Consider the following 22,588-nt stretch of genomic DNA (forward strand, 5'->3'; position numbering starts at 1 on the left):
TGATCTACATGGCTGCTTAGGAAACTGGAAGGTTGATTAGTTGGTTGGACTGATAAATTAACAGATACATAGATATAGATTAATAGATACATATAGATTAATAGATACAGAGATATAGATTAATAGATACATAGATATAAAGTTAGATACCCTGATACATAAATACATCAAAAACTGTTCAGTACTATTCTCTTTGTGCTTCAAAATAAGTTATGCCTAAGGACTGGTCAAGAGAAGTGATCAAGAAAGAAAATCGGGTATTCAAAGCAATTTTTAAAGTACATTTCACATGGTGAATAAGTATAACTTTTAAGTCTGTGACTCTTGCTTGTACCCAGGAAAACTGTCAAGTTTGGTTCAGTCAGGTGTACATCTCTAGTGTCATAGGGCATAAAGGATGCTGTTCAAAAGCAACTGTACCATCGACGATGCCTGAAACTTTGCTGGGTCATATTTGTATCTAACATAAAGAGAAGCCTGCCTTTAGTGGATTCCTTCAGGAAAATGCTCTTAAAAGCGAACAATCGATAACCTGTTTTATGATGCACTGGCATACTGAAATTTTATTTTTTTAAAAAGAAACATGTCAATAAAAGACATTTTATTTTCCTGAAGTACATGTCCTTGTTTGCAGGTTTTATTCTCTTTTTCTCACTCCTTGAGGAAACATCAGTTGTAAATCTTCATCAGGATTGGTTATCTAAACCCTGAGTTACCGTAAAATGTTTTTATTAAAGAAGACGCTTTGAAGACAAAATGAATTTTTATCACTGAAATCAGATCAGACTCAAATTTCAAACTTACAAGACCTGGGTCTTTGCCATTTGCATTTGGGCTCATGTTATCAGTGAGTATATAAGGTAATTTGAATTTTCTACTCTTTTTGGACAAATACTGTGACAACAACATTTATACCAAAAACACTTAAGTCTTGTTGTTTTTAAACATTAGGTGGTGGTTTCTTACTCAATAAACTTCTCAGTCTAACAAATATTAGTCCATAAGTCATGTCAGTGGATAAGAAAATAATTTTAAAGAGAAGTTATCACTTATTTGACGCTTAAGATTTAATTATTTCTTTTTTCAACACAGCTTTTGTTATGTCTATTTGCATTTCTATAAATATCATATTTTTTTCTCTGCGCGCTATCTTAGAACTGAATGACCTGTATAAAAAACTGTTGGTCTTTCTCAACCGTGCAGAAAAAAGATTACAATAAGCATTTATCTCGTAAGATTTTCACAGTTTGGTCATAGTTCATTTTAATAGTAAATAAGTAAAACCATCAGTTGGTAAATTATATTTCTTACAATCACAACATTATCTGAGTAGAGAGACAACATTTGGAAAGTTATTTGAAGAATTCTCACCAGGTATTTTAATCAATACCAAAGTCAATATTTGCATAGCAAGTTAAAACGTCGTATAATGCAAAGAATGTTTCTAGAAATTTAAAACTTTACTAATCCCCATACTCTCCTAGGGAGGTCAAATCTGAAACCTACTTTGATTTGAATAGAGTTTATGCATCACAATGACTCTACTGTCGCCTGTGATCTTCCCCACATTATCACCACAGGAAACTGCCCAAGTTTTTACCTACGTCTAACATTTATCGGCAAAAGTAGAAGACATTTACTCACCAGACTGGATCAAATAGTAGTGATTACAATGGCTGTTACTTAATGTGTTTGATTACATATACTTGAGGGTTCTCTCAGACACAATTGACAGAGTTTATTCTATTGTGACCAAGACTTCTAGTTAGAATGAGATACCACCTAGGAAGTATCCATGACTTAAGGTCAGTCTTTTTTATATTCAACGAAATAAACCTTGTATTACTACTTTTAGCCTAGGTTAATTTTAATCTGCACAATAAGAATTAAATGAATCAGACAAATTCACCTGACACTGGGTATTCTTTTATGCATTTTACAACTCAGATGGCAATTTATTTTTTCTATGTAATCAAAAACTTTATCTTTGATTGGATACAATGGAAGAAATAATACTGCATTGGATAATATTGTATTAAATCACTCCATTTAACGACTCTGAAACAGGTCACTTAACATAACCAGTTGAAAATAATCCAAAGTAGCACTTGTCATGTATTTCGTCAAACCATGGGTACTGATGACAAGTTAAAAACCCGACATTTACTCACTACACTAAATCAAGTTGCACAGGATATACAATTGGACTTCACATGCAAGAGATTTTTGATTCAATACACAAAGTATTTGAATTAAATTTCATCTTTTCTTGAAAATGTTAAAACTGAAGCTTTCTGAACCATGAGAGAAAAATGGTGTTGATTGTCTATGACAGTTTTAACCAACTAGAAAATTTCAAACAATTTCTTTCATTGAATTAAATCATCCATATCAGAAAATTACCAACTATATACCATATATACTTGTTTATAAGATGAGTACAACTCGAAACCACAAGGATCCATAATGCGCTGGCAGATCTGGATCTGTGCAAATTATAAAGATTAATCAGTAGAACAAATAGCACAGACCCTGTTCTGCGGGTTATCATGCTACAGGAGAACTGGATCTTTGTTGTTTGCAGTTTGACTCACTTAAAAGTGAGTACAGACAGTATTTGCCGTGATCAAATGTGTAACAGGTAAGGTGTTCACCAACTGAAATGATCAATCACATTTACCACATAAAGTAACTAACAAATGCAGGCAGATTGTGCCTAAAGAGAACATAATTATCAATTATTAAAATGCATTGTAACTGCAGTTGATTATTATTTGATGACAAAATATTCAATACCAGCATTAACATTACCATATATACTTACATATAACTTCAATCACACTGCAAACTTCACAGACCCAGATCTGTCATTGCATAATGCTCTGGTAGATCTGGGTCTGTGCAATTTGTCTGGACTAATCAGATGACAAAACAGCATAGACACTGATCTGTCAGCATAATCTGCAACAGCTGATCAGGGTCTTTTTTTAAATTTTTCTTTGTATTTGGACTCTGTAGGTAAGTATATATGGTAAACATCAAAGCAAGAGAGACTGATGGGAAAATAAAAATGAAATGTGTCCTTACAACAGAGATGCCCCCACTAATACAATTCAAGTGAAGCAAGCTTATTTCAATATGCAAGGATCAAGTTCTTTTGATCAAACTGGGGTCCATAAATATAGTCAAATTTTATTAGGTCATTCTAATATAAAGTCTCATACCACTCTGGCTGAAATATATTAAACACTTAAAAAGTAACTGATCAAAAAGAAAATATGTAACTGACCGGATGGGATGGGATGGTATGGACTGACCAACAAAATAAGTGTTGTGAGGCTAGGTGCCTGTGGATAAAAATATTACGGCGTTATGGTAATTAAGATGATCCAATCAGTGAGTACTTTTTAATTTCTTTTCTGATGGCAATATCATGAAAGAGTAATGTTCAAGTCTCAGTATTTTTGGTGAGACCATTATAATGAGTGAATATGTACAAGCCAGTAATTTTTTAATGGCAACGTAATGAGTTAGATCTGTGCAAGTCTATTTTTTGTTGACAGTGCTGTAATAAGTATGAAATTTTTCTTTTATTACAGAATTGTAACGAGTTCTGTACAAGTTTATGTTTTGGACAGTATATGCAATTCTTTTGACAGCATTGTAATTAATGAATACTACAGAAGCCTATTTGGACAGCATTGTAATTAATGAGTACTACAGAAGCCTATTTTGATAGCATTGTAATTAATGAGTACCACAGAAGTCTATTTTGACAGCATTGTTATTAATGAGTACTACAGATTCCTGTTTTGACAGCATTGCAATTAAGGAGTACTACAGAAGCCTATTTTGACAGCATTTGTCCTGATAGTATTGTACAAATTATATTTTTGTTGACAGCATGTCATGAGAGTACTATATAAACCTGTATTTTTCTGACAGCATTTGTAACAAGTGATTACTGTATATTTTTTGGCAGCATTGTAATGACTGAGTACTGTATATGTATTTTTCCAACAGCATTGTAATCAGCAAGTACTGTTTAAGTCTATTTTTCTGTCAGCATTGTAATGAGTAATGTATATATCTGTATTTTTCTGTCAATATTGTAATGTGTATTGCATACATATCTATTTTCCTGTCAACACTGTAATGAGGGAGTACTTTATAAATGTGTCATTTTTGCTTTTAACACTGACCCTCCACATTGATTTATATGGCATAAAATACAGTATTCTTGACTAGATTTGACCTGTAAAAAGGAATATGGATGGATGGACTCATATAAATGGTCATTAGAAGCAGTAGTTTGGTTCTGTGGGTTTCAACACCATTTTTCATCTCATGGTCAACATATATGGCAGCCAGTATATTTGGTAAAGGAAGAACCTGGAAAGACCATTGGAAGAATCAAGAATCACCAATCCATGGGAAGATGCTGACAAGCTTTCTTACATACACACACTGGTCAAGCCAAGACTCAAACTCACAGAAAAAGAAGTGATATGTGTGAGTGATCACTCAGAGTCCCCCCCACCCCCATGGCAAGGTGGTCTAAGTACTCTACCTAACTGATCACTGCCATCTCAATACTGTCCATGCAAGTTCAAGTCTCAGACCTGGCCAGTGTGGGTATGTGAAAAAACTTGCCTGTAGCTTCCTGTGGGTTAGTGGTTCTTCCCAGGGTTTGTCTGGGTTCTTTGACCAACAGATATACTGGTCACCATAGCCTATCATGTACTTAAAAAATGGTGCTAAACCCAAAACAAGAACAACAAAAATATATGAAAGAGTGGACAGCTCACTGGGCTGACATGTGGTCGAATGTATGAGCATTTATCCAAGAAATCTGGATCAACAGAAAGCAATCTGTACAAATTTCTTGTTGAGCTGTTGACTGCAAAGAAGACAACTGTTTCTAGGAATTTCTATATTTAGTAACAACTGTCATAATTCATGGTGGATGTGCATCATTTCTATAAAGTTGAAACAGCCTATAAGCTTGGATGTTTTCTGACAAATTTGGTCAAATTCTGTCAAGTGACTACCTTTTCAGGAGTAGTTTTAAAAAAGTTTTTAAAAAATAAGTTAAAAATGCCTGTACTCGCATTTTGACAAAGATGTTAATCCCTACTACTGATCGGCTCCAAGGGTCCTCGGTTATGTTCCTATGCAAAAATGCAGGAGTATTTACCCCTGTCAGATAAACTGGCAATGTTCATTGAATAATCAGATTATTAATAATAATAAATTGAGTTTTAAAAAATGCCTGTACTCCCATTTGGACCAAGATGTTAATCCCTACTGGCTACAAATTATATAATTATGTAATTGGTATATCCAATAAAATTCTATATCATTCCTAAAAATAGTTCTACTGGAGAGCTCTGGATCAGATTTAATAATTTCTATTATCCGATATTTAACACAATCTATGTTGTGGTCAGATAGATTAAAATGTTTAGACACTGGGGAATCTTTATGATTACAGATATCCCTCAAGTGCTCTTTTATTCTGACTTGGAATTTTCTTTTAGGCTCACCTACATATTGGCATTCCATGCACTGATGAAACGGGGAGAATTAGTGAATCTCAGCTACAAGACAATGGTTTATTTCAGAACCCGGATACTACAATTGTAAGTTACGAAAATACTAGTCACATGACCTTACAAGTAGTTATACCAGCTGCACCGGCATCACCAGCGACAAAGGTGTATATAAACCACACTATGACATAATACACTGAACAAACGAATAAACTCATATTATTCCCTCTGACGAGTTACAATAGTAACGAAACTGGTTTGGAAAATGGGATGACTAGGACGCCTGCAGATAAGAGGGTTCACTTCTACATCCAAATAGTCATCATCTTCCATAGTTTTAAAAAAATATTTGTAATACTGGCATTTAAATATGATGTCAGATTGGCATCATCTGTATCGACTTAACAAGCCCATCATGCCAAGATGTTTTTGGTTAAATTCTGCCAAGATGTCATGATGACATACTGCCAAGATGTTTTTGGTCAGATTTTTTTCAGTGGTGTTTGGAAGGATTTTCTGCGCTGATGGCCAGATTCAATGAAAAATTTGGGAAAGACCTTAATGCCAAGATGTGTTCCATCATATCTGGTAAAATTCTGCTTTGATCTTTCTTCTAAGGAGTTAACTAAATCTGAATCTATTTAAGTAAAAGTAGCCACACTTGACAGCAGGCTGACATAATTTGGTCAAACTGTGAAAGGTCATAATCTCTTAATACTTCCTGTCAAATTTGGTCAATATTTGTTAAAATGCTTTTTAACAAGTCTTTTATATGCTTTTCTCATCTAAGCAATGGCAGCCATATCTGATTGCAGACTGGCATCATGTGCATAATATTTGATAGGCCTCTTTGTCATTAGTTTCTGATAACAAGTCATTTAAAGATATTGTCACTTTTAGTTATGGTAGCTGTATATGATAGACCTGGTAGCCATCTTTGATGGCAGATCGCCATCATTTAAACAAGGATGCTTTGTATCAAAGGTTTTGATAAGGTGTTTATAAATAAACAGCACTGTGTTCAATGAAAAACTCAAATTTTGCTTGATTTTGATGTCGTCAAAAACTAACTGCACATTTGAGAACACATCTAATATTTTGAGAGAAGCTACTTTTGTAAGCAACTAACAAGTATCCAGATTTCATATATGTTCTTGTTTGTGCTCATCGCTAAAGAGCAGAAAAATTATGGAAAACTGTAACTTAGACCAGCTGCCATTTTCACTGCCATACAATTTTAAGGCTTCAATTCACAAGTCACACAAAATGCCATTTTATGTTTCTTAAACAAAATTAACGTTCAAATGTCAATTGCTTTTTGTACGGGCAATTGCATTATTTTCTTTTTTCTGTTTCTGACTGCATCTGAGGCATTCTTAAATGCAAATCATATTCAGGATATTTGGGTGAGAGCAGCTGAATACAGAAGAGTGATATTCACAGCCAAAGAAGATGTAGCAGCCAATAATGCTAGTTTTGACTAAAACGGTCTTTTAAAATGGAATGACCGTAAGAAGTAAAATCTCAAGTGTATTTTTTCATTACCTCATCATATTAAATTGTATTTGAATTTGTTTTCTACTCTAATATGATTTCAAACATACTGATACGTGTCACTCACACCCATACATTAAAGTTATGGAATCTATACAGAATCCAGTAAAAAACAAATTTAGTTTATTTTATTTAATTTATTTTACTTCACTGCTTTAAATAAACAGTCATTAACCAGAGATAGACTACAGGCATATTATACCACAAATTATTGATTGCAGCAATTTTCAAAAGAAATATTTATTGAAGAAAAGGAACATTGTACAATTTGTTTACTTTTAGAGTAACAATGTGTATAACATCTAATGTATTTTTTAAATTAAAAAAAGCAACAAAAAACACCCAGATAATCTAAGGCTTGGATATATCTAGTACCAGAAGGAATCTCACCAGGCCATTTAGCTGTTAAATTAAAGGAGGTCAATGGTGCAATGTTGCAAAAACGTTTCATTTTATCTTTTATCTTTTTCTTTTGCTTTCCTCCAAATATAATTAGTTTCTATTTATTTTGTCATCTTTATTTCATGCATATTCTGTTAACACAATTTCTTTATTTCCGTCTTACTTTATATTTGTTATAAGTTTCTGAGGAATAACTTAAACTGTTATCTATCTGGAAGTTTAAATTAGTAGATTAAAAGTAACTCAAAATTTAATTTCTATAAAATACTGCAATTTCAACTGGTTGCTTAGATATTAATGTTGTCAAAAAATGGCAGGAAGTGGGGGTTAACAGCACTTTGTAGACAATGATGGACACACGGTACTAATAATATGGAAAAATGGGAACCAGCCTAGAAATGGGTGAAATAAAATAGAGTATATATGGGCTTGGCTTACCAGGACTGGTTAATAATGTAAGTTATGTTGCAGGAAAAAGAATCTTTTGAGAGCTTATCCTAGCTGTAGGTGAAAAAAATAGAGACAATTGTTTTATTGAGGGAATTTCAGTCCTTTAACAGTCTTGAGTTTGGAACACTCATTACTCAAATTAGCACCTGACTCTTTGGTGTGGAATTGAAAGCACATGTTTCAAACACATGCAGGTCCAAAAAATGCCATGGCTCATATCCTTTTCTCTACAGAGAAGCTGACATCCAGGTTTCATCTATACTGATAAATATAGATTTAATCATGAGCACTCAAAAATTTAAAGTTATTGATTTTTTAATATCTTGGTGTTTGCAAAGGCTATGGGAACTGAATTAGTACCATGAGTCCTGACAGCTTTCTCATGCCAAGGAAGTGGAAGCTACAATGACAAACCTGTCTGGGCTGTAGCTGGGAAGGTAAGGCACCCCTGACTCTTAGATTACAAATCTGATGCTCTACAACTGAGCAACCAATGCTCTCTCTCCCTCCCCAAAAAATTATATTAATGTTCAGTTGCTGCATTTTGAATGTGTTAACATATTTTGTATTATTTTTCAACTTTCTTTTTGTAAATGTGTGTTTTGTGTATGTACATTAATTTGTACATGTAAGTTGGACATTGACTGGATTCCCAATCAAAGCACAAGAAAAGCATTTTTGACATTTATCAGACCTGAAAGTTTCCTTATTTTCCTTGTTTCGTCATTAAACTGAACATTGAACAAATGGTGTACATGTATTCAAGGCTTGATTTTATATTTATTTTGGGGAAAGGGGGATTTTTCTGCTATTTTCTTTCGAGCCTCTATATACATTGTATTTTTTTCTTTTTACCTTAGGAATGTTTTCTCAACTAATACATTCGATATAAAATAGGTTCTTTTCAACTAATACAGTGGATATAAAATAGGTTCTTTTCAACTAATATATTTGATATAAAATAGATTCTTTTCAACTAATACAGTGGATATAAAATAGGTTCTTTTCAACTAATACAGTGCATATCAAATAGGTTCTTTTCAACTAATACAGTGGATAATAAAATAGGTTCTTTTCAACTGATACAGTGGATATAAAATAGGTTCTTTTGAACTAATACAGTGGATATAAAATAGATTCTTTTCAACTAATACAGTGGATATAAAATAGGTTCATTTCAAATAATACAGTGCATATAAAATAGGTTCTTTTCAATTAATACAGTGGATATAAAATAGATTCTTTTCAACTAATACAGTGCATATAAAATAGGTTCTTTTCAACTAATACAGTGGATATAAAATAGATTCTTTTCAACTAATACAGTGCATATAAAATAGGTTCATTTCAACTAATACAGTGGATACAAAATAGATTCTTTTCAACTAATACAGTGCATATAAAATAGGTTCTTTTCAACTAATACAGTGGATATAAATCAGGTCCTTTTCAACTAATACAGTGCATATAAAATATGTTCTTTTCAACTAATACAGTGGATATAAAATAGGTTCTTTTCAACTACTACAGTGCATATAAAATAGGTTCATTTCAAATAATACAGTGCATATAAAATAGGTTCTTTTCATTTAATACAGTGGATATAAAATAGATTCTTTTCAACTAATACAGTGCATATAAAATAGGTTCTTTTCAAGTAATACAGTGGATATAAAATAGGTTCTTTTCAACTAATACAGTGGATATAAAATAGGTCCTTTTCAACTAATACAGTGGATATAAAATAGGTCCTTTTCAACTAATACAGTGCATATAAAATAGGTCCTTTTCAACTAATACAGTGGATATAAAATAGGTTCTTTTCAATTAATACAGTGGATATAAAATAGGTTCTTTTCAACTAATACAGTGGATATAAAATAGGTTCTTTTCAACTAATACAGTGGATATAAAATAGGTCCTTTTCAACTAATTCAGTGGATATAAAATAGGTTCTTTTCAACTAATACAGTGCATATAAAATAGGTTCATTTCAACTAATACAGTGCATATAAATTAGGTTCTTTTCAATTAATACAGTGGATATAAAATAGATTCTTTTCAACTAATACAGTGCATATAAAATAGGTTCTTTTCAACTAATACAGTGGATATAAAATAGGTTCTTTTCAACTAATACAGTGGATATAAAATAGGTTCTTTTCAACTAATACAGTGGATATAAAATAGGTTCTTTTCAACTAATACAGTGGATATAAAATAGATTCTTTTCACCTAATACAGTGCATATAAAATAGGTTCATTTCAACTAATACAGTGCATATAAATTAGGTTCTTTTCAACTAATACAGTGGATATAAAATAGATTCTTTTCAACTAATACAGTGGATATAAAATATGTTCTTTTCAACTAATACAGTGGATATAAAATAGGTTCTTTTCAACTAATACAGTGCATATAAAATAGGTTCTTTTTACTTTTATGCATCAGAGCAAGAATATAAGTAAATGATAGGCAAATGATGACAGGCAAATCACAGCCAAATGACAGGCAAATGTTTGCATGACTTCTAACTGATTAAGTGACAGTAATGATGTTGATGAAATAATGGTGGGACGAGGGGTGAGCGATGTACACAAAGGAGCAGATACATTTGTAATAATACTTTGTTTTAAATTTGTTTTTCTTCTCTTCAATTGTGAGTCCATTAATCATATAAAATAAGAAACAGGTGCCTGTACACTCTGCTAATGTCCCCTCTCTCTCATAACAAGTACCTGAATTTTGTGATCAATGAGCAATATAATGAATAATTTGATTGAATTGGTAATAAAATAAAGTATAATGTAAACTTTCCCTACCAATACATACACAAAACTGCTTTGACCACTTACCTTCTGAACATCTGGTTTTGATACAGAGTAGCAACATACAGCTATTGCTACTGCACAAAGATCAGTTAGGTTTTTGAGCGTTTATTTATGGTAAAGAAATTCCCACATATGCTTAATCATTGTTAAACATAAACATCAGCATAACTTTTTCAGTGAAAATGAAAATAGGTGCCAGAGGTAAACTACCATACTAAATGTAAATATATACATCACTTAGTCAATTTTTTAAAACAAAAATACATATTTCTACATATTATCATTGATTATTAGGCATACTGTGTGCAAATGCAGAATTGTAGGTGTATCTCTTTCTGCAGTCAGCTTCATAGGGACATGTTAGCCCAAAATCCAATAAAATGGGTTCCATGACAGAGGAGAAAAGAATCAAGTTTTTAATAGTATATTTTCTTTATTAAATGTTAAACTGGATGAGAAATACATATATATTTTGGGACGAGAGAGGGACCTCTTTTATTCATAAAAGTTTTATAGGAATCTGATTGGGGGCCAAAATAAGCCCTTCTAGAATCTTGTCCTTTGGTCAAATTCTGTCAAGTGGGTTTTTAGAAAAGTCAGTTGAAAATACTTTCTATTTTTAGTAATGTTGGCCATATTTGATGATGGATTGGCATCCTGTCAAACAAATCTGAAAGACCCTCAAACATGCCTGGATATTTTCATTCAAATCTGATATTATTTTTTTTCAGTTGTTTATGTTTCTTATTTTTATTGTTAGTAATGATGGCCATATGGAAGACAGAACAGCTGACAACAATTTTGAAAGATGTTGATACCAGACTGCTTCTTCTAAAAAATGATGTGCAAAGTAGTCAAGTGGACTTTGAGGAAAAGCTGTAAATATAACTGTGTATATATAACTGTCAAGGCTCACTTGGCTTGGTCACCATGAGACCTAAAATTAAACACACTTCAACCTTATATTCAGCACTGACTTGCAACATAAAAAAATAGGGTACATTATATAGATCAGACAGCAAAACTCCTCATTGCTGCATACATGGGTATAACTTGTAAATTAGGCTGGAAGAAGTGACTTTCGTTCAAGATTATGTATTCAATTTATAAATCAATGTATTAGTATTTTACATTGATTTTAAAATTCAGTTTGCTTTTCCATTTGATTGATATGTGCACTAAAACAACTTCTGAAACATCCCCAGGTGTGTCATGTATTGATTATTATTTATCATTTAATTTGCAGTGAACCATTTTCCCCAGGTGTGTCATGTATTGATTATTATTTATCATTTAATTTGCAGTGAACCATTTTCCCAGGTGTGTCATGTATTGATTATTATTTATCATTTAATTTGCAGTGAACCATTTTCCCCAGGTGTGTCATGTATTGATTATTATTTATCATTTAATTTGCAGTGAACCATTTTCCCCAGGTGTGTCATGTATTGATTATTATTTATCATTTAATTTGCAGTGAACCATTTTCCCCAGGTGTCAGGTATTGATTATTATTTATCATTTAATTTGCAGTGAACCATTTGCTTCTGCTTCATAGCATTTTATAATATATTTCTCTTTAAATGTAGTTAAGGGCAGTAGTTGCATGTGAGAGAAAATTACCTGCAGACTATTTCCTGGTGTGGTAATACATGTCTAACTGGTGTTTAAAACTATCAGCAAAATTAATTTATTCACTATCATTTTTTTTATATAAAAATCTCCAGATTTGAACTTTAAGGGGAAACTGTACTTATGAAAATCACAGGAATATCAATCAATATCATTAATTTGCAAACATTCCATAGAATAGCATCCAAAAGTACCTCAAAGAGACTGATGCTCTACTGGGTGAATTTTTATATATAGAGGAATTCAGGATAAGGCCATTTCTTCTTTTTAAATGCCAAGTGTTGAAACCATCTCCAATATTCTTTAGCTATATAGTGGATATACTGGATGTACGGTTGTCTATGTTTTCATTTAGGACAAAGCAGATATCATTAGAATTTTTTTTGAAAACTCATGTCATAAAGATCATCCTTCATGGGAAGTAGTGATAACATGATTTTCAAGACAGTACAAAACAAGAATTTCAAGATGAACATGTACTGGATGTCAGATAAGGACTATTTTAAGTCAGGATAATAAAAAAACATTATAACAAGTACTAGACATCAGATTAGCAAAATTTTAATCTAGGATTAACCAGACTTCATAAGAAGTCTTCTGGTGAAAACTCCATGTCAATATGACTTTCCATTCAGAAGAAGTAGTGATAACAAGATTTCAAGATGGATGCTGTTGCAGCCAAACTGGACATCAGATTGACACGACTTTTATTTAAGACCAACTAGACACCATATGAAGTCTTTTAGAAAAACCTTACATTGATGCAACCATCTGTTCAGGAGGAGAAGCAATAACAAAAACAAGATTTTTAAGATAGCTGATGTGGCAGTCATATTGGATGTCAGATGGCACTATTTTCATTCAGGACTAAATAGTCATCTTAGACCACATATTCAGCAGTAGTGAAAACAAGATTTTCAAGATGGCTGCTGTGGTGGACATACTGTATGTCAAATTGGTACCATTTTTATTTGTTACCAACCAGACATAAGAAGTCTAGTAAAAACCTAATGTTGATATGAAGTGAAATATTGACTGTCCAAACGGCACCATTTACAATTAGGATCAACTAGACCATGTGATGAATGTGCGAGTAAATTTTCATAGGAATCCTCCAAGTAGCTTTAAGAAGAGTAGCAATTACAAATTTGTGCTAACAGATGGACAAACCATCCCCTTCTGGCCAAGGACTAGTTGAGCTAAAAACAATGAATGGCATATAATTCAGAATGGCTTTTGATGGGAATAATATTCTTACTAAAACTCAACTTTTTAAAATTTACTTTTGTAAGATGGAAAAGTACTAGGAAAACCTCAGTAAAATGATTATCATCAACAAAGTCAAACAACACAGACCCAGATATGCCATCACATAATGCACCAGCAAATCTGGTTTAATACATTTTTCAGTTGGACATAATGTAGAGGACTGTATATGGTATATACCACTTAAAAAGGTAACATTTAACAAAAATCCATCTGCTTATTTATTTGGGGACCGCTCTGATGGCCTAGTGGTTAGAGTGTCCATCTCAAATGCAGAAGGTTACGGTTCCAACATGTCTGAGTTTTACCAAAGACTTACAGAAATGGTACTAAGCATTAAGAGGTTGGTGTTAGGACTGGTTGGCCTGGTGTCAGGATAATGTGTGTAGGTGGGACATAATGCTACATGGCTGTGGCATGATGTCCCAGTGCTAGACATCACTATAAACTGACACACTGCAGACACTGTGGCAATATGACTGACATTTTTTTATAACTACATTCAAAATTCAAATCACACATACACACAATTATTTATTTGATTTTTGAGAGAGAAAAACAGATTTCAGAACATCTGAAAAATTAAATTGTAGCTCCAAAGGAATGCAACTTTTATGCAGAGACTTTCCTTGATTCAGACTTTCAAGGTGAATACAATGTTTAAAATTGTAAGAGGCCCAAGTGGGTCTGAGACTGCATACCTGTCTGATATCTACCTCATTTCCAAATGTACAAGAAGTTGGCCAAGGAATCTAGGTTTTTTGAATGATTGCTGTCAAGATTTCTTCCAAAGCTGCTTATCTGGATATGTTCCAGGGTTTCTATATTTTTGTATCTTAATCTATATGTGATAACACACCACCATCATTGTCCAATACTGAAAGACCCCTATGCCAAGAATATATTGTGTCAAGTTGGTTAAAAGTCTATTTGGCAGTTTCTTCTTGATAAGTTGCACAACTTTCTTGCTACTTTTAGTAATGGTACCATATTTGATGGCAGAACATTATCATTTGTATCAATCTGGAAGGCATTCATGCTTGAACAGTTTCTGTCAAATCTGATCAAAGCTTGCATTTTTTAAAACCAAAAAACCCCAAACAAAAGCAACAAGAAGCTGAGATTTTTTAATATTTCAGAAATAGCAGTCATATCTGATGGCAGATTGGCATCATATGGATGACCTTACAATTGCTTCATGCCAGGTTGGCATCATATGGATGACCTTACAACTTCTTCATGCTAGGCTGGCATCATATGGATGATCTTACAACTGCTTCATGCCAGGTTGGCATCATATGGATGACCTTACAATTGTTTCAAGCCAGGTTGGCATCATATAGATGGATGACCTTACAACTGCCTCATGCCAGTTTGGTATTATATGGATGACCTTACAATTGCATCATGCCAGGTTGGCATCATATGGATGACCTAACAATTGCTTCATGCCAGATTGGCATCATATGGATGACCTTACAACTTCTTCATGCTAGGCTGGCATCATATGGATGATCTTACAACTGCTTCATGCCAGGTTGGCATCATATGGATGACCTAACAATTGCTTCATGCCAGATTGGCATCATATGGATGACCTTACAACTTCTTCATGCTAGGCTGGCATCATATGGGTGATCTTACAACTGCCTCATGCCAGGTTGGCATCATATGCATGACCTTACAACTGCCTCATGCCAAGTTGGCATCATATGGATGACCTTACAACTTCTTCATGCCAGGTTGGCATCATATGGATGACCTTACAACTGCTTCATGCCAGGTTGGCATCATATGGATGACCTTACAACTGCCTCATGCCAGGTTGGCATCATATGGATGACCTTACAATTGCCTCATGCCAGGCTGGCATCATATGGATGACCTTACAATTGCATCATGCCAGGTTGGCATCATATTGATGACCTAACAATTGCTTCATGCCAAGTTGGCATCATATGGATGACCTTACAATTGCTTCATGCCAGGTTGGCATCATATGGATGACCTTACAACTGCTTCATGCCAGGTTGGCATCATATGGATGACCTTACAACTGCTTCATGCCAAGTTGGCATCATATGGATGACCTTACAATTGCTTCATGCCAAGTTGGCATCATATGGATGACCTTACAATTGCTTCATGCCAAGTTGGCATCATATGGATGACCTTACAACTGCTTCATGCCAGGCTGGCATCATATGGGTGACCTTGCAACTGCTTTATGCCCGGTTTGTAAACTTTAGTTAAATTCTGTTCAGTGTTTTGTTTAATATCTTGTAAAGGATTTTCAATTTTCAGTAACAGTGGTCATCTTAATAAAATTTGGAACTCCCTATTATCTCTGTCAAATCTGGTCAGTTTCTACCAAACAATTTCTGAGAAGCTAGTTTCACTCTGTTTGTAATAATGGCAGCCATATTGCATTGCAGGCTGGTATCAGTGTACAAATTTTAAAGCCCTTTAAGTCAGAATGCTTTCCATGAAGATTGGTCAAATTCTTTTTCCAAAGAAGCTAATTTGTTTTCTTTCTTTCTTCCATTTTTAGCAGCAACTGACCATATTTGAGAGCAGATCTGCAGCATTTGAATCCAAGATCTTCATGTGATGCCTACAATCAAGTTAAGTCAAGTTCTAATCAGCTGTTAGGGAAAAGAAACATTATATCCAATTTATTAGTTCAAAAAGTAATTATATTTAGATAAAGGAAGAAAAAAACACCAATAAACACATATCTAAGTTCAAAAGAAATTCACACAGATAAATAATTTTTTAAAAAATTTCTCCCTGTGAGATCTTAGCCACAACTATGCTTGATACCACCTCCCTTGGTAATACAGATGTCTTATCCAATTCAAGTTATGCTCTACAAACTTCAGACAATTTATATCTGATCACAGTGATAGCAGTATATTAATAATGCACAAATATGCAGGAAGTAGTCTACCCCCATAAATATTTGCCTGAAGAAAGAAAAGAAACTGTTCTCCAAGACTTCAAAGCTATAATCTTGTTGATGTAATATAAAAAAAGGCTTTTCTCTTTGGAATTATTCATTATTATATAAACTACTATATACAGTGTGTGAGAATGAAGATATGCAAATCACTCCAGATGTTAAATAGGAATGACACCCTAGAATAAAAATTAAAAAAAAGAATCTTAACATAAAAATAGAAATTATTTTAAATTTGTATCCAACAATTTATTCTAAACATAAAAGTCATCGATTCAATGTGCTTTTTAAAAAAAAAGTGTTTTCTTTAGTCATTGCTCCTGCCATATCACATGATAAAAGTCCATGAGAAACGACTTAAGGGCAAGAGATTTAATCAAATGTTGAAACCTTGAGTATAATGCCAGGAATTTTTGTAGCAATTTGAACTTTTCTGATTGTATAATCCCCAACTGCCATGCATTTCAGTATTTTAACTTTCTGAGGAGAATGAAGGAACAAAGTTGATATGATTTCTGACTGACCAGTCTTAGGATGCTTTTCAATGAGTTCTAGATTGTTCCAAATGAGTTTGTGTTTGTGTGTGTGTGTGTGATTTGGATTTTTAACATTGCTTTAACAATTTTTCAGTCATATTGCTGCGATGTCTGCAATGTGTCAGTTTATAGCGATGTCTATCACTGGGGCATCATGCCACAGACATGTAGCATGATGTCCCACCCAGTCATATTATCCTGACACCAGGCCGACCAGTTCTTACACTAACCTCTTAATGCTGAACGCCAAGTGAGGCAGCTGTTAGTACCATTTTTGTAAGTCTTTGGTATGACTCAACCGGTGATCCAACTCACGACCTACCGCATCCGAGGCTGTTCCAAATGAACTGTTTTGGTGACTTCTACAAACCTAAATATGATAAGAGATTACAATAGTGATGTAAGTAAGGGTGGAAGAGTTGCTGTTTGCCTAAATCAAATATCATGTAACTAAAGAAAAGGAATCTGTCAGAACGTGATTGTAAAGTGTCAAATTTTGAACTGTATTGAACCTTAATGTTGAATGCATTGATCATTACAATTTTATCACATTTAAGCCAGAAAAGTCTTTGTGAAGGGTCACTTCAACCTTTCTTCTTTTCTCCCCCCATGTCAGTGTAAAAACTTGAAAGGCAGGCATTCATGACTCAGTGAGATTGACCAGGGTATTGCAATGCTGTCCTGAGAAAGTGAACATTTGGGCTACCAACCATAACCGCTTGATAGGAATCCATGTTGAATTATCATTTTTCAAAGGGAAATTGATATGCATCATAGTTCAAAGAGTCTAGGCTATCTAAAATCTGAAGAAAGAAATGATTAACTTGGGATAATGTAGGAACCGCTGCTTGAGATTGACCAAAGTAAATTAAGGTGTACACTTTACAAGTAATGTAAATTTAAAGTGATGACCTTAGTAAAAAATATTTAGTCTTAAAATTCCTGAGAAAGAGTAGTTTGACTTGAGGAAGTCTAAACAGAATAGTGCTTTCCTTGTTAAACAAAAGAAGGGGACCAGGTGGTTGTCTTGTAAGAAAAGACAGGGTTTAGTGCTAGAATGCACAATTTCTGAAAGAAAACAGCATTAAGGTATGCAATTTTAATTTCTATTTAATCTTCTATTTTTGTTTATTTTGTGCAAATGTGTTTGATATGACCAGGATTCATATTATATATCATTTATTGAATTTCATGGAAATCTGTCAATGCTAGAGGTGTTATGCAATATTCTCTTTAATTTTACAGTCACTAGTTCATTAACAGAATCTGATAAAAGCATGCTATCCAAGTTTTCATATACATAGGATTTCATAGGGTTATATGAAATAATTTTCTTTGTCTGTTAGGATGATTTTGATTATCATGAGTTAATAATCATTGCATATTTATATCTGATTTTGCAATATTTAAATAATCTTGTAAGTTAGGGATTGCTGTGAGCTAGAATTTTGTGAATTTTATGCAATAGTAATCAAGCATGTGGTAGCATAGATAAAGAGATATGGTAATGTTAGATATACTGCTGACATGTTAATTTATGGCCAGTCACTGTGAAGCAAGGGTGATGTTCTATTGGATTAGTTCAGAATTTATGCAGTGTTATTAATGCTTCTGAGTAATGTAAGTGAGGGAATTTTATGTACATGTAGAAAGTGGTACATACAGAGATTATGGGGTAAATTTGTCCTTTAAGGAACAGCTTTCTGGGGAGAGATAGGACAGACTGAAGACAGAAGTCCGACAAAACTAGTGATGAGTTCAGGATAAAGGACTAGGAAGTCCAGGAAGTGGTGAAGCATAGAGAATAGGAAGGCTCGAGGAAATAGGAAGACATTGATACATGGTCAAGGAAGGAAGAATGATGCAATCAGTCATGGACATTGCACTCTTTTCACCACTTGTTATTATGATGAAATAAATCCAGATTATACACTGCTATTAAATTCTGTTGACGTAACTTAAGTTGAATTGGAATTGCCACTATTACTTTGTTTTGATTAAATTTATTATTTTTCTTGTCTATGGAGGCTCATATTGCATTATTTCTTCCCAATAGTCTTGCTCAGTTCTCTGTTGAAATTCTATCTTTCCATTCCCACCGGGCTACAACATTGAGGGAGGTCATCCTCTAGATAACACCAGCCAAATCCAATTAACCACACCTCTTAGTAAGAGGGCAGCATTACAGTTTGATGTTAAAAGGAGGAATAATTCTGCCAAAATCGGAATGGTTGACATATCTGCAGAATATCTGCACAACTCAGTTTCATGAATTGGCACAATGAATTCCAGCTATTATATTATTGAATGGTGATTTACTGTGAACAGACCAAGTCTGATGTACCATATATACATGCTTATGATACAAGTCCAACAGCAAAATGCACAGACCCAGATCTGCCATTGCATAATGCACTGGCAGATCTAGTCTGTGCAGTTTGTTAGAGTAATCAACAGAACAAATAAACAGACCTGATCTGCAGGTGCAGTATGCAATGGCAGATCGGGATCTTTCTTGTTTGCAGTTTGACTCGACTTATAACTGGGCATATATAAGGTAATCATATCAAAATATTGCAATAAGTGACCAACAGTTCTGACCACAGCTTACAAAAGTCTCTTTAAAGATGTAGCCATGACTGACTCTACAGAAGCAAAAGGACTTGCATCTTTTGAGATTTTGAAGAGTGGAACAACAATTTCTCCATTAGGTTCACATACTGAGAGATTTCCCTGGCAAATTCCCCCTCTGGGATTTTGGTAAGTGGCAAATTCATTTTTAAAGCATGCGGTTTTAACATAAAAATAGATTTTCATGCTCACTCATTTTTAGGTGAGAGATTTATTAAACTTAGTACGAATTTCATGCAATCACATGTCAAAGTGAAATGGCAGAAAATTATAATACTGAAAACAATCTGATCCTTCCCAATTTAATCATTCAACATAAAAAGTTTTAAAGACAGGCAAAGAGTTAGTTACTGCTGAAAAGGGGTAATATAGGGACCATACTGAGTAAAAGATTTTTATCAACAGTCAGCATATCAACACTTTCATTGCATACTACACGACTTGTCCACATGAAGATGCAGGACCCTAGGTGGCGGAGTGGTCTAAAGCGCTTGCCTATACTGATCACTGTCAACTCACCTCTGTGAGTTCAAGTCTCAGGCTCAGCCAATGTGAGTATGTGAGAAAGCTGCCAATAACTTCCCATGGGTTGGTGGTTCTTACAGGGTTCCTTCCCAACCAGTCAAACTGGCCACCAAGTACAGAATCTTGTGCGGAAAAATGGTGTTAAACTAAAAAATAACAGTATGTTGTGTGCGTGCTTGCATGCATGCGTGTGTGAGTGTGTGTGATTGATTTAGATTTTAACACTGCTTTAACAATTTTAGTCATATCACCACAATGTCTGCCGTGTGGCAGTTTATAGTTATGTCTAGCACTGGGACATTATGCTGCAGGCATGTAGCATCATGTCCCACCCAGTCACATAATATCCCGACATCAGGCCGACCAGTCCTAACACTAACCTCTTAATGCTGAACACCACATGAGGCAGCTTTTTACCTGCCTCTGGCTACAACCAGGCTGGTTCAAACCTGTGACCTACCGCATCTAAGGCAGACACTCTAACCACTTATGCCACCCGAGTGGTCCAACAGTAAGTTGCCATTTGCTGTTACTTCTGAAGTGTGGAATTTATCTCCATATTACAGTATCTAATATATCAATCTCAAGCAAACTGATCTTAAACATCTGACTTTTTATTTGTACCATAGTACTAATCTATGTCAACAACTTGTACATTTACCTGTACAATACATGTGTACATGCACACAAGTCAGATGCAACCACAAACAATACAGACCCAGATCTGCCATTACATAACTTTCTAGTGATTGGTTTGTAAAGAACAACACAGACCCAGAGATCTGCTAGGGAATTATGCAAAAAGGCAGAACAAGGACCTGTACTCTGCTGGCACATACTTCAATGGCAGATCAGGGTCTATGCCCTTTGCACTTGAATCTGATGTATATTTGAGTCTATGTAGTGCCCCACAACAAAAAATATAAACTTGGATCAGCCAGAGTACATTATCAGTTGACTCTGTTAAACATGAAAATATATACCAGTAAGGTATTCAGTCTGTGAGAAGACTTCATAAAAAAATAATTTACAACATTATAGTAAACCCTGCTAACTTCCGAATACTAAAAAGTCTACATGACTAATAATCTATTTAATGGTATCTGTCATGACTAATGATCTATCTAATGTTTGGGTATCTGTCATGACTAAAAATCTATTTAATGTTTTAGTATCTGTCATGACTAAAAATCTATTTAATGTTTGGGTATCTGACATGACTAAAAATCTATTTAATGTTTGGGTATCTGTCATGACTAATAATTTATCTAATGTTTGGGTATCTGTCATGACTAAAAATCTATTTAATGTTTTAGTATCTGACATGACTAAAAATCTATTTAATGTTTGGGTATCTGTCATGACTAAAAATCTATTTAATGTTTGGGTATCTGTCATGACTAAAAATCTATTTAATGTTTGGGTATCTGACATGACTAAAAATCTATTTAATGTTTGGGTATCTGTCATGACTAATGATCTATCTAATGTTTGGGTATCTGTCATGACTAAAAATCTATTTAATGTTTGGGTATCTGTCATGACTAAAAATCTATTTAATGTTTGGGAATCTGACACGACTAATAATCTATTTAATGGTATCTGTCATGAATAATGATCTATCTAATGTTTGGGTATTGTCATGGCTAATAATCTATCTAATGTTTGGGTATTGTCATGACTAAAAATCTATTTAATGTTTTAGTATCTGTCATGACTAATAATCTATCTAATGTTTGGGTATCTGTCATGACTAAAAATCTATTTAATGTTTTAGTATCTGACATGACTAATAATCTATTTAATGGTATCTGTCATGACTAATAATCTATTTAATGTTTGGGTATTGTCATGACTAATAATCTATCTAATGTTTGGATATTGTCATGACTAAAAATCTATTTAATGTTTTAGTATATGTCATGACTAATGATCTATCTAATGTTTGGGTATCTGTCATGACTAATAATCTATCTAATGTTTGGGTATCTGTCATGACTAATAATCTATCTAATGTTTGGGTATCTGTCATGACTAAAAATCTATTTAATGTTTTAGTATCTGTCATGACTAATAATCTATCTAATGTTTGGGTATCTGTCATGACTAAAAATCTATTTAATGTTTTAGTATCTGTCATGACTAAAAATCTATTTAATGTTTGGGTATCTGACATGACTAAAAATCTATTTAATGTTTGGGTATCTGTCATGACTAAAAATCTATTTAATGTTTGGGTATCTGTCATG

General features: G+C 33.7%; 1 protein-coding gene and 1 long non-coding RNA gene across 2 annotated transcripts in view; one reads left to right on the forward strand and one right to left on the reverse strand.

Annotated features, from left to right (window-relative positions):
• The window catches only part of LOC149806408 (uncharacterized), a 764,942-nt gene that overhangs the window by 252,294 nt on the left and 490,060 nt on the right, over positions 1–22,588 (reverse strand). The window lies entirely within an intron of this gene.
• LOC149806409 (uncharacterized) lies at positions 1,444–19,203 on the forward strand. The gene is made up of 3 exons (XR_016420167.1): positions 1,444–1,805; positions 5,541–5,642; positions 16,240–19,203. It is a non-coding gene; the product is annotated as an uncharacterized LOC149806409 (long non-coding RNA).

The sequence above is a fragment of the Sinohyriopsis cumingii genome, chromosome 1 (assembly GCF_028554795.1).
Source record: "Sinohyriopsis cumingii isolate HCF-2022 chromosome 1, ASM2855479v2, whole genome shotgun sequence".
Lineage (NCBI taxonomy): Eukaryota > Metazoa > Mollusca > Bivalvia > Unionida > Unionidae > Sinohyriopsis > Sinohyriopsis cumingii.